A 10784-nucleotide genomic window follows, 5' to 3' on the forward strand; every position below is an offset into this window, starting at 1 on the left:
TAGGGTGTCAATGACAGTCAGAGCACATTTCTGAATCTTTTAGCCTTCTAGGCTGCTGTAAATGCTATATTTTTAGTTAACAGTATCCACTATCCAGTCAAGGCCGTTTAAGTTTATCACAGGCAGCGTACATTCACATCAGCAAAGCTACAGATTTCAGACATCAGCTCAATACTGTATGTGTGTATCACTATAAAATGCTTTTATTCTCTGTGTGTGAGATTGATAAGTGGATAATATTGCAATCTTTGTTAAAGGTTGTATTGGCGACACAGTATAGGATCCTGTGGTTGGAGTAATGAACCCCCTTTTGGGGGCTTGGGCTTGTTTATCACTATTGACTCAACGTCATTGCATTCTGTGCTATATTTTCATGTTTGAATTCAATAGGTTTAATGTGTTCACCCCCAATCAGTCATTAAAAGCAGTGAAAGTGTTGGTTGGTTTCTCATGAAAGTGTTGGTTGGTTTCTCGGTCTAATTGTTTTATCAATATTAACAAGCCTATAGGGAAATGAATGGGGTTTTCGTATGGATTTGAGATAAACGCTGAAAATAAGTCTGTGTTAACAACAGGCTTAGGAGATGTTATACATTTTGTTCCTTGAGAATCAGCTAATGTAGCTTTTTGTGAATTTCGAAGCATTTATGTAATCAAAACAAGCCCATAAAGCACTGTACATAATAATTGTTCATAAATTCATAAAGGTCATGTTAACTGACTGATATTATCTGACAGAACAAAACTTTTGAAATACTGTATTCTAAGCCTGTGTTAACCTGCAACCTTATTTTCGGCATTTATCCAAAAAACAACGTCCTTCCCCGTAGGAATGGCTGAATGAACCAGAGGTAACTCATTGCTGTTTTTTAGGTCTACAAGCTGGCGAGCTCTATACCGAGCATGACCATACTGTAGCCCTAGGTCATCTCAAAATACTGTAATGAATACCAACGCTCTGAGCACTTCTGATGCATTTCCGTTGTTCGTTGTGCCAGCACTGTGGGTGAGGAGTGGTCCGATAGACATGGTTGTTGGCATGAAGCGTGGGTGGCATGAGGTAACATGTCAGGACAGAGTGGATAGTTTGTGGTTATCTCACATCAGAATATCTTATGATGCCTGAATGAACTGAAAATAACAATTAGCGGGTCCATTTTCCCCATTATAATAAATCATAGAGGGAATTTTAAATATATGCTTCAACATGTTAATTGGACACACACTTACTGTAAGACATTACACCATATTCTATACACATGCTTCTCTGAGAAAATTCTTTATTTCTCTCTATATAATTCTGCTTTACAATTCATATGAAAATAAATATGCTAAATGATCAATACAGCTTGCATATGCTTGTATAATAATAAATCATGTAAACTCAATTTCATGAAAATGTAATTAAATCAAGCGATTTAGTCACTCCACATAGGACCAGCTGTTGTTGTGTGTGTATCCTGTGTGCCTCCACCACTTGTTGCTCAGGTAGAGCAGCAAGTTGCCCATGGCTAGGAGAGTGATTGCAACACCTATACAACATGGCAACACCTACAAAACACAACGGTATCCGGCTGAGTCAAGAGACAGCTATGTTACATACCTGATGATGCTGATTAATAGGTTGGGTTAGGTGTTAGGAATGACACGAGAGGTGCTTGCCTAGTGGTTCACAAAATAACCACAATACCATTGTCATGGTTCCACCTGTCACCAGAGGGCGGCAGAGACCGTCCTAGAGACATTAACGACACTCAGGTGTGTCCTATTTACTTCTGATTTCCCTGTTAAAAGGAGGTGTTTTCTTGTGCAGAAGCCTGTATTATGTGCCGTGTGCGGTTGTCTCCCGAGCGAGTTTTCGAGACTCAGTGTTTGTTGGTCTCCCAGTGTTACTGCGATCCTTCTGTTACCGTTTCTCAGTAAAGTAATATGTTTTTCCTTAACCACTGATTCCTCGTCTGGTCTCGTTGCACCTGGGGCCAGCCTCACCATGTCACAACCATTACCCTAATCTTTTAGCAATCGATACTTCCTGTACATGCTTTTACATACACACGCTTCAGTCTTTCTCAATAGCTATTGATATAATGTTAACTCAAATCACAACAGCCAGGAGTTTTTCCCTGGTCATTCAGAGGGGTTAGGTTAAATGCAGAAGCCACACTTCAGTTGAATGCATTCAGTTGTACAACAGACTAGGTATCCCCCTTTTCAGTTCCTTTCCTTTCTACCTCCTGAATTCTGAGGAAATGGTTGTTTGAAGAGAGTATTTCAAACGAAATACCAGCGTAGTACACTATATATACGAAAGTATGTGGGCACCCCTTCAAATTAGTGTATTTGACCATTTTAGCCACAGCCGTTGCTGACAGGTGTATATAATCGAGCATAGAGCCATGCAATCTCCAAAGACAAACATTGGCAGTAGAATACCCTTACTGAAGAGCTCAGTTACTTTTAATGTGTGGCACCATCACATTCCAACATGTCAGTTCCTCAAATGTCTGCCCTGCTAAAGCTGCCCCGGTCAGGAGGAGCAACAACAGCTCAGCCGCGAAGTCGTAGGCCACACAAGCTCAAAGAACGGAACCACCAAGTGCTGAAGTGCGTAAAAATGTTCTGTCCTCTGTTGCAACACTACCGAGTTCCAAACTGCCCATGGAAGCAACGTCAACACAAGAACTGCTCGTCAGGAGCGTCACACTTCACAATCTGGCAGTCCGAAGGACGAATCTAGGTTTGGCGGATGCCCCAATGCATAGTGCCAACTGTAAAGATTGGTGGAGGAAGAATATTGGTCTGGAGCTGCTTTTCATGGTTTGGGCTTAACCCTTAGTTCCAGTGAAGGGAAATCTTAACGCTGCAACATAGATGATTCTGTGCTTCCAACTTTGTGGCAACAGTATGGGGAAGGCCCTTTCCTGTTTCAGCATGACAATGCCCACATGCTCAAAGCGAGATCCATAGAGAAACGGTTTGTCGAGATCGTTGTGGAAGAGCTTGAATGGCCTGCACATACCCCTGACCTCAACCCCATCGACACCTTTGGGATGAATTGGAACGCCGACTGCGAGCAAAGCCTAATCGCCCAACATCAGTGCCCGTACTCACTAACGCTCTGTGGCTGAATGGAAGCAAGTCCCCGCAGAAATGTGCCAAAATCTAGTGGAAAGCCTTCCCAGAAGAGTGGAGGTTGTTATGTCGGCAAAGGGGGGACTTTGGAACGAGGTGTTGGACGAGCAGGTGTCCACATACTTTTGGTCATGTGGTGTACATCTTGTATGTTTTGGGGTCTTCAGTGGGATCTTCAGAGGGTGTCTTAAGAGGTGCATCAACAGTAGATTTAGCCTTCAGGTACTTCTGAAAAATCATCTTCTCTAGGTCAATCATAGGAGCTTCAAAATCAGACATTTTCAACAATGTCACCCTTACAATCAATGGAAGACAAGTAGAAGTATGGAAAGAATAGAAAATGTAGATTCTAAACTCTACAATGATTTAGGAAGCTAAAACAACCCATATGATATCACTTCTTAACCAACATACCAAAAGAAAAACTATTGGTTTGAAGAATTTCAATTATGAGTAACGACCATCATAAGATGTCTTTCCTCACGTGACTGACTAAACCGAAACACAGTTGACAATGAGGTTTCCCCACAACATTGTGTGTCACGGTGGGGAAACCTGATATGTTTCCAAGTAGTCATTGTATGATCTTTCATGAACTATTCACAGGCATGTAGCCTCAGGTTACTGATTGTGACCGTTTCCCTCTGGAATTCCTGTTTCATTCCTCATAGGGAGTAACACTCCTTGCTTTATTGACCCGGTCATTGGAAGATTACACTTGATACTGTAGTAGTCTACATTGTCTATACCAAAACAGAGAATACCCACTTCCTGGATCATGTTTATTATGGCATGTTTGTGTTTTGCTATGGAAAACGAAAATTAGTCTTTCCTATTGGGAAAGTTCAGATAGTACCTCCCTGTTTGACAAGCATAATTTTAACAATCAACTAGCGTAATACTTGTCATTCTTTGAGTTACTTATAATCCAAATTAAACTAACTGTCATGGCGTCCACCTACGTTGACCCCTGGCCACCGGTTGTCATGGTAACCCTAACCCACCTAAGAGGGCCTCCTGGGATGTGCCTATGTTGTTCTCAGGCATGTCCCTGTCCAGCATCTCACTCACGTCGGACACACACTCGTCACGGAACATGTCACACACACACAGGCCCATGCCGGGCAAGGAGGCAAAAACTCTGCGAGGGAGCACTAGCTGTAAACCAACTGACCCCGCTGAAGAGAGGAGAGCAGAAAAACATTATTATTATTTTTACCTTTATTTAACTAGGCAAGTCAGTTAAGAACAAATTCTTATTTTCAATGACGGCCAGTGGGTTAACTGCTTGTTCAGGGGCAGAACGACAGATTTGAACCTTGTCAGCTCGGGGGTTTGAACTTGCAACCTTCCGGTTACTAGTCCAACGCTCTAACCACTAGGCTACCCTGCCACCCCATTATGTAAACTCTGCAGATTTAAGTATGAGTCATTGTTCAGTGTTTGATTTGTTATTGTTTGGGGGAATATATACTGTAATGCAGGAGAACAGGTAAATGATGGAACAGTGAGTATTGCGACAACCAGTGAATGGTCAACAGTGCCACCTTGTGGTTGATCTGCATAGCCTAAAATCCAATGCTAAAGCAGAGAACTAATACTGTATCTTTGTCCTCTCTCTCTCTATTAAAATATATTCCAGGAACATCTCCACTCTGCTGGACATTATGTTCATATTAGTGGTGTAAAATACTTTTGGGGTTATCTGTACTTCACTTTTCATATTTTTGACAACTTCTAATTCACTACATTCTTTTAAAAATTATGTACTTTTTACTCCATACGTTTTCCCTGACACTAAAAATTACTAGTTACATTTTGAATGCTTAGCAAGACAGGAAAATGGTCCAATTCATACACTTATCAAGAGTGGTCATCTCTACTGCCTCATATCTGGGTAACTCAGGGCTCCCGAGTGGTGCAGCGGTCTAAGGCACTGCATCTCAGTGCTAGAGATGTCACTACAGACACCCTGGTTTGAATCCAGGCCGTATCACAACTGGCCGTGATTGGGAGTCCCATAGGGCCGGGAACAATTGGCCCAGCGTCGCCCGGGTTTGTCTAGTGTAGGCCGTCATTGTAAATAAGAATTTGTTCTTAACTGACTTGCCTAGTTAAATAAAGGTTAAACATTTTTTAATAAATTTGAAAAAACTTGGTTTCTTGTGTTTGCCAATTACTATCAGAGGTTTATCCGGGGGTTTTGTCAGGTAGCGGCTCCCATTACATCACTGCTGAAGGGGGGCCCGGTGAGTTTGCAGTGGTCGGCTGAGGCGGACAGGGCTTTTGGTCACTTGAGGGCTCTGTTTACCTCGGCTCCTGTGCTGGCCCATCCGGATCCCTCTTTGGCGTTCATAGTGGAGGTGGATGTGTCCGAGGCTGGGATAGGAGCCGTGCTCTCTCAGCGCTCGGGTACGCGCTGAGAGAGCACAACACTATGACTTTGGGGACCGGGAGCTGATGGCTGTCGTAAAGGCTCTGAAGGCGTGGAGACATTGGCTTGAGGTGGCTAAACACCCTTTTCACATCTGGACTGACCACCACAATCTGGAGTACATCCGGGCAGTGAGGAGACTGAACCCTCGCCAGGCTCACCCGTTTTGTGTTCACCCTGTCCTAAAGACCAGGCTCCCAGAACGTGAAGGCAGACGCATTGTCCCGGCTGTATGACACAGAGGAGCAGCCCATGGATCCCAGTCCAATACTCCCAGCCTCCTGCGCCGGTAGTGTGGGAGCTGGACACGGACATTGAGCAGGCATTACGTGCAGAGCCCGCTCCCGTCCAGTGTCCTTCTGGGTGTCTGTACGTCCCGTCTGCTCTCCGTGACCGGTTGATCTATTGGGCCCACACGTCACCCTCCTCTGGGCATCGTGGGATCGGTCGGACAGTGCACTGTTTGAGCAGGAGGTACTGGTGGCCTACCTTGGCTAAGGATGTGAGGGTTTATGTTTCCTCCTGCTTGGTGTGCGCCCAGTGTAAGGCTCCTAGGAACCTGCCCAGAGGGAAGCTTCACCCCTTATTCATTCCACAACAGCCTTGGTCGCACCTGTTGGTGGATTTTCTTACCGATCTCCCCCCTCACAGGGTAGCACCGCGATCCTGGTCGTTGTGGATCGGTTCTCCTAGTCCTTTCGTCTCCTCCCTCTGCCCGGTCTCCCTACGGCCCTACAGACTGCAGAGGCCTTGTTTACGCACGTCTACCGGCACTATGGGGTGGCTGAGGATATAGTGTCTGATCAAGGTCCCCAGTTCACGTCTAGGGTCTGGAAGGCGTTCATGGAACGTCTGGGGGTCTCAATCAGCCTTACTTTGGGGTTTCACCCCGAGAGTAATGGGCAGGTGGAGAGAGTAAACCAGTATGTTTTCTGATTTTTGAAAATTAAAATAAAATCTTAAATAATAATAAAATAAAACAAAATAACAAAATAAAACTACCTGAAGTGGTACTTTTCGTTTTCCATTACAAAACGTTTTGCTACGATGTGTGACCCTGACACCTATTAGGGAATGACGCATAGATCCATGATATGTGAACCTTTCCTGGCCAATGAGAAGTCCTGTGACACAAAATGCACGGAGATTGGACAGATATTTCACCACCACACCCTCCACTATGTAGTCTCTGCCAATTCTAATGACAGAATGAAGACGGAGAAAGGCAGCGAGAGAACTTTTGCTTTCTCTTCAATCATGAAGCCCTGCAAGTTGTATTCAGAAGCTCTGAAACACAGCATTTTCCAAAATATCACAGTAGTTTATTTCATATAACTAATGGACAGTACTTCAGCAGAAATTAACGTTATAGTTAGCTAGCTCAGTCTGGCATGACACGTTACATTAGTGGATGGAAAGGTAACTTGGTTTTCAAACAAACACAAATCATCTAGAGGTTTGACAAACACACAGAGGTGTAAGATTGTATCCTTATGAGTTCAGCCCAAATGTATAAAAATGTAGGCTTAAATTCGTTGTTATAACGTTAGCTACCTGGTTGACATGAGTGGTTACTTCATGAACAGTTCCAGCAGCAAATGAATATGGTTGTCACTAATTAACACAGCCACAAAGACAGTCATAATTATAGCTAAACCCCACCCATTTCTACAATTAATATTTTTTAAATCTGATTTTAACCTGTAGTGACACCCCATCCCGTGAACGGGACCGTTATCATCATCTGACACTAATTAGCATAACGCAACGGACATAAATCTTCCTAGAAAATATTCCTATTCATGAAAATCACAAGTGAAATATATTGGAACACAGCTTAGCCTTTTGTTAATCACCCTGTCATCTCAGATTTTCAAAATATGCTTTACAGCCAACGCTAGACAAGCATTTGTGTAAGTTTATCATAGCCTAGCATAGCATTATGCCATGCTAGCAGCAGGCAAACTTGTCATGGAAATCAGAAAAGCAATCAAATTAAATTGTTTACCTTTGATGAACTTCGGATGTTTTCACTCATGAGACTCCCAGGTAGACAGCCAAAGTTCATTTTTTCCCAAAATATTATTTTTGTAGGCGAAATAGCTCCAGTTTGTTCTTCACGTTTGGCTGAGAAATCGCCCGCCGAAAAATATTCCAAATTAGCTCCATAATATCGACAGAAACATGGCAAACGCTGTTTAGAATCCATCCTCAATGTGTTTTTCTAATATCTATTCAATAATATATCCGTCGGGACAATTCGTTTTTCACTAGGACCGATTGAAATAGTGGCTACCTCTGTATTTTACGCGAGAATCTCTCTCGGAGCCACCATGTGACCACTTACGCAATGTGGCCGCCTATGGCTATTCTTCAACAGAAATGCGTAAAACTACGTCACAATGCTGTAGACACCTTGGGGAATACGTAGAAAGCTTAAGCTCGTTGATGGTACATTCACAGCTGAATAGGGAGTCATTGGAACGCAGCGCTCTCAAAACCTGGGGCACTTCCGGATTGGATTTTTCTCAGGCTTTTGCCTAAAACATCAGTTCTGTTATACTCACAGACAATATCTTTACAGTTTTGGAAACGTTAGAGTGTTTTCTATCCAAAGCTGTCAATTATATGCATATTCTAGCATCTTTTCCTGACAAAATATCCCGTTTAAAACGGGAACGTTTTTTTTTCCAAAAATGAAAATACTGCCCCCTAACACCAAGAGGTTTTAAACCTAACCACACTGCTAATATTATGCCTAAACTTAAATAAGAGACAAAATTAGCGGACAACAGAGAGGAAAAGACGAAGCGAGAGGGTTTACTCCGCCCAAAATCTGTCTACGAAATAAAACCACAAAGAGAGGAATTGTATGCAAGTCAATGGGAGTGTCGATTTTGGTCAGCACAAATGTAATTACTAATTTGTTATTGTGAGGCTTATTTGATCAAATAAACGTTTAGTTGTGGTTAGGCTGTTACGAATACACTGACATAAGTCGACACACCTGATATTTCGGCAACTTTGAAAAAAACGACTTCATATCAGAGATGGGAATAACTTGTTTTCTGTAATACTCTATTGAAATCGTTACATTAAGTACTTTCGAGGAAAATAGGCAGGTGCCGCGTTCAAAACAACGGGGAACTTGAAAGTATCGGACAATCGTGCGTTCAAAACTGGGAATTGAATAAAAACGAGCTCCGACTTGGAAAAATCGATTTGAACGATCATCCAACTCGGAATTCCAACTCGGGAACTCTGGCCGCTTCCTAGAGCTCCGATTTTTTTAGACATTCTAACTGTTGTGAACGCTCGGAAGTCAGAGATTTCCCAGTTGTTTTGAATGCGGCAATACCCTGCCTTTTAGAAGGGATTGTGTGACGATTAGTTTAGCAACCACGTGACGCAACCTGCCAACGTGAAAGAGATTGGTCAATCGTCTGTTGGACGGGGCGTTGATTCCCATTCATTGGCCACTATCGCCTCTAAATTGTACACCGTAAACCTTAAACCCTAACCTTTACCCCTAACTTTAACTCTTACCTAACCTTAACCGTTGTCCACTTAAATTGGGCGAAGTCCCAACGATACGTTTAGATGGTTGCAACCCCTATTACCAGCCTGTTCAACCTCTCTTTTGTATCGTCCGAGATCCCTAAAGATTGGAAAGCTGCCGCGGTCATCCCTCTCTTTCCTAGGGAGTGACACCCTAGACCCAAACTGTTACAGACCTATATCCATCCTGCCCTGCCTATGTAAAGTCTTTGAAAGCCAAGTTAATAAACAGATCACTGACCATTTCGAATCCCACCATACCTTCTCCGCTGTGCAATCCGGTTTCCGAGCCGGTCACGGGTGCACCTCAGCCACGCTCAAGGTACTGAACGATATCATAACCGCTGTCAATCACCGTATTCTTATCGGCAGACTCAATGGCCTTGGTTTTTCTAATGACTGCCTCGCCTGGTTCACCAACTACTTTGCAGACAGAGTTCAGTGTGTCAAATCGGAGGGCATGTTGTCCGGACCTCTGGCAGTCTTTATGGGGGTACCACAGGGTTCAATTCTCGGGCCGACTCTTTTCTCTGTATATATCTCTGTATATATCAATGATGTCGCTCTTGCTGCAGGCAAGATCCACCTCTACGCAGACGACACCATTCTGTATACTTCTGGCCCTTCCTTGGACACTGTGCTAACTAACCTCCAAACGAGCTTCAATGCCATACAACACTCCTTCCGTGGCCTCCAACTGCTCCTAAACGCTAGTAAAACCAAATGCATGCTTTTCAACCGTTCGCTGCCCGCACCCGCCCACCCGACTAGCATCATCCACCTGGACGGTTCCGACCTAGAATATGTGGACAACTATAAATACCTAGGTGTCTGGTTAGACTGTAAACTCTCATTCCAGACTCATATTAAACATCTCCAATCCAAAATCAAATCTAGAATCGGCTTTCTATTTCGCAAAAAAGCCTCCTTCACTCACGCCGCCAAACTTACCCTAGTAAAACTGACTATCCTACCGATCCTCAACTTTGGCGATGTCATATACAAAATAGCTTCCAATACTCTACTCAGCAAACTGGATGCAGTCTATCACAGTGCCATCCGTTTTGTTACCAAATCACCTTATACCACCCACTACTGCGACCTGTATGCTCTAGTCGGCTGGCCCTCGCTACATATTCGTCACCAGACCCACTGGCTCCAGGTCATCTATAAGTCTATGCTAGGTAAAGCTCTGCCTTATCTCAGTTCACTGGTCACGATAACAACACCCACCCGTAGCACACGTTCCAGCAGGTATATCTCACTGATCATCCCTAAAGCCAACACCTTGTTTGGCCACCTTTCCTTCCAGTTCTCTGCTGCCAGTGACTGGAACGAATTGCAAAAATCGCTGAAGTTGTAGACTTTTATTTCCCTCACCAACTTTAAACATTAACTATCTGAGCAGCTAACCGATCGCTGCAGCTGTACATAGCCCGTCTGTAAATAGCCCACTCAATCTACCTACCTCATCCCCATACTGTTTTTATTTTATTTACTTTTCTTCTCTTTTGCACACCAGTATTTCTACTTGCACATCATCTGCTCATTTATCACTCCAGTGTTAATCTGCTAAATTGTAATCATTCACTCCTATGGCCTATTTATTGCCTCCCTCCTCATGCACACACTGTATATAGACTTTCTTATTGCTACTGTG

This window comes from Oncorhynchus clarkii, chromosome 20 (assembly GCF_045791955.1).
Source record: "Oncorhynchus clarkii lewisi isolate Uvic-CL-2024 chromosome 20, UVic_Ocla_1.0, whole genome shotgun sequence".
NCBI classification, from domain to species: domain Eukaryota; kingdom Metazoa; phylum Chordata; class Actinopteri; order Salmoniformes; family Salmonidae; genus Oncorhynchus; species Oncorhynchus clarkii.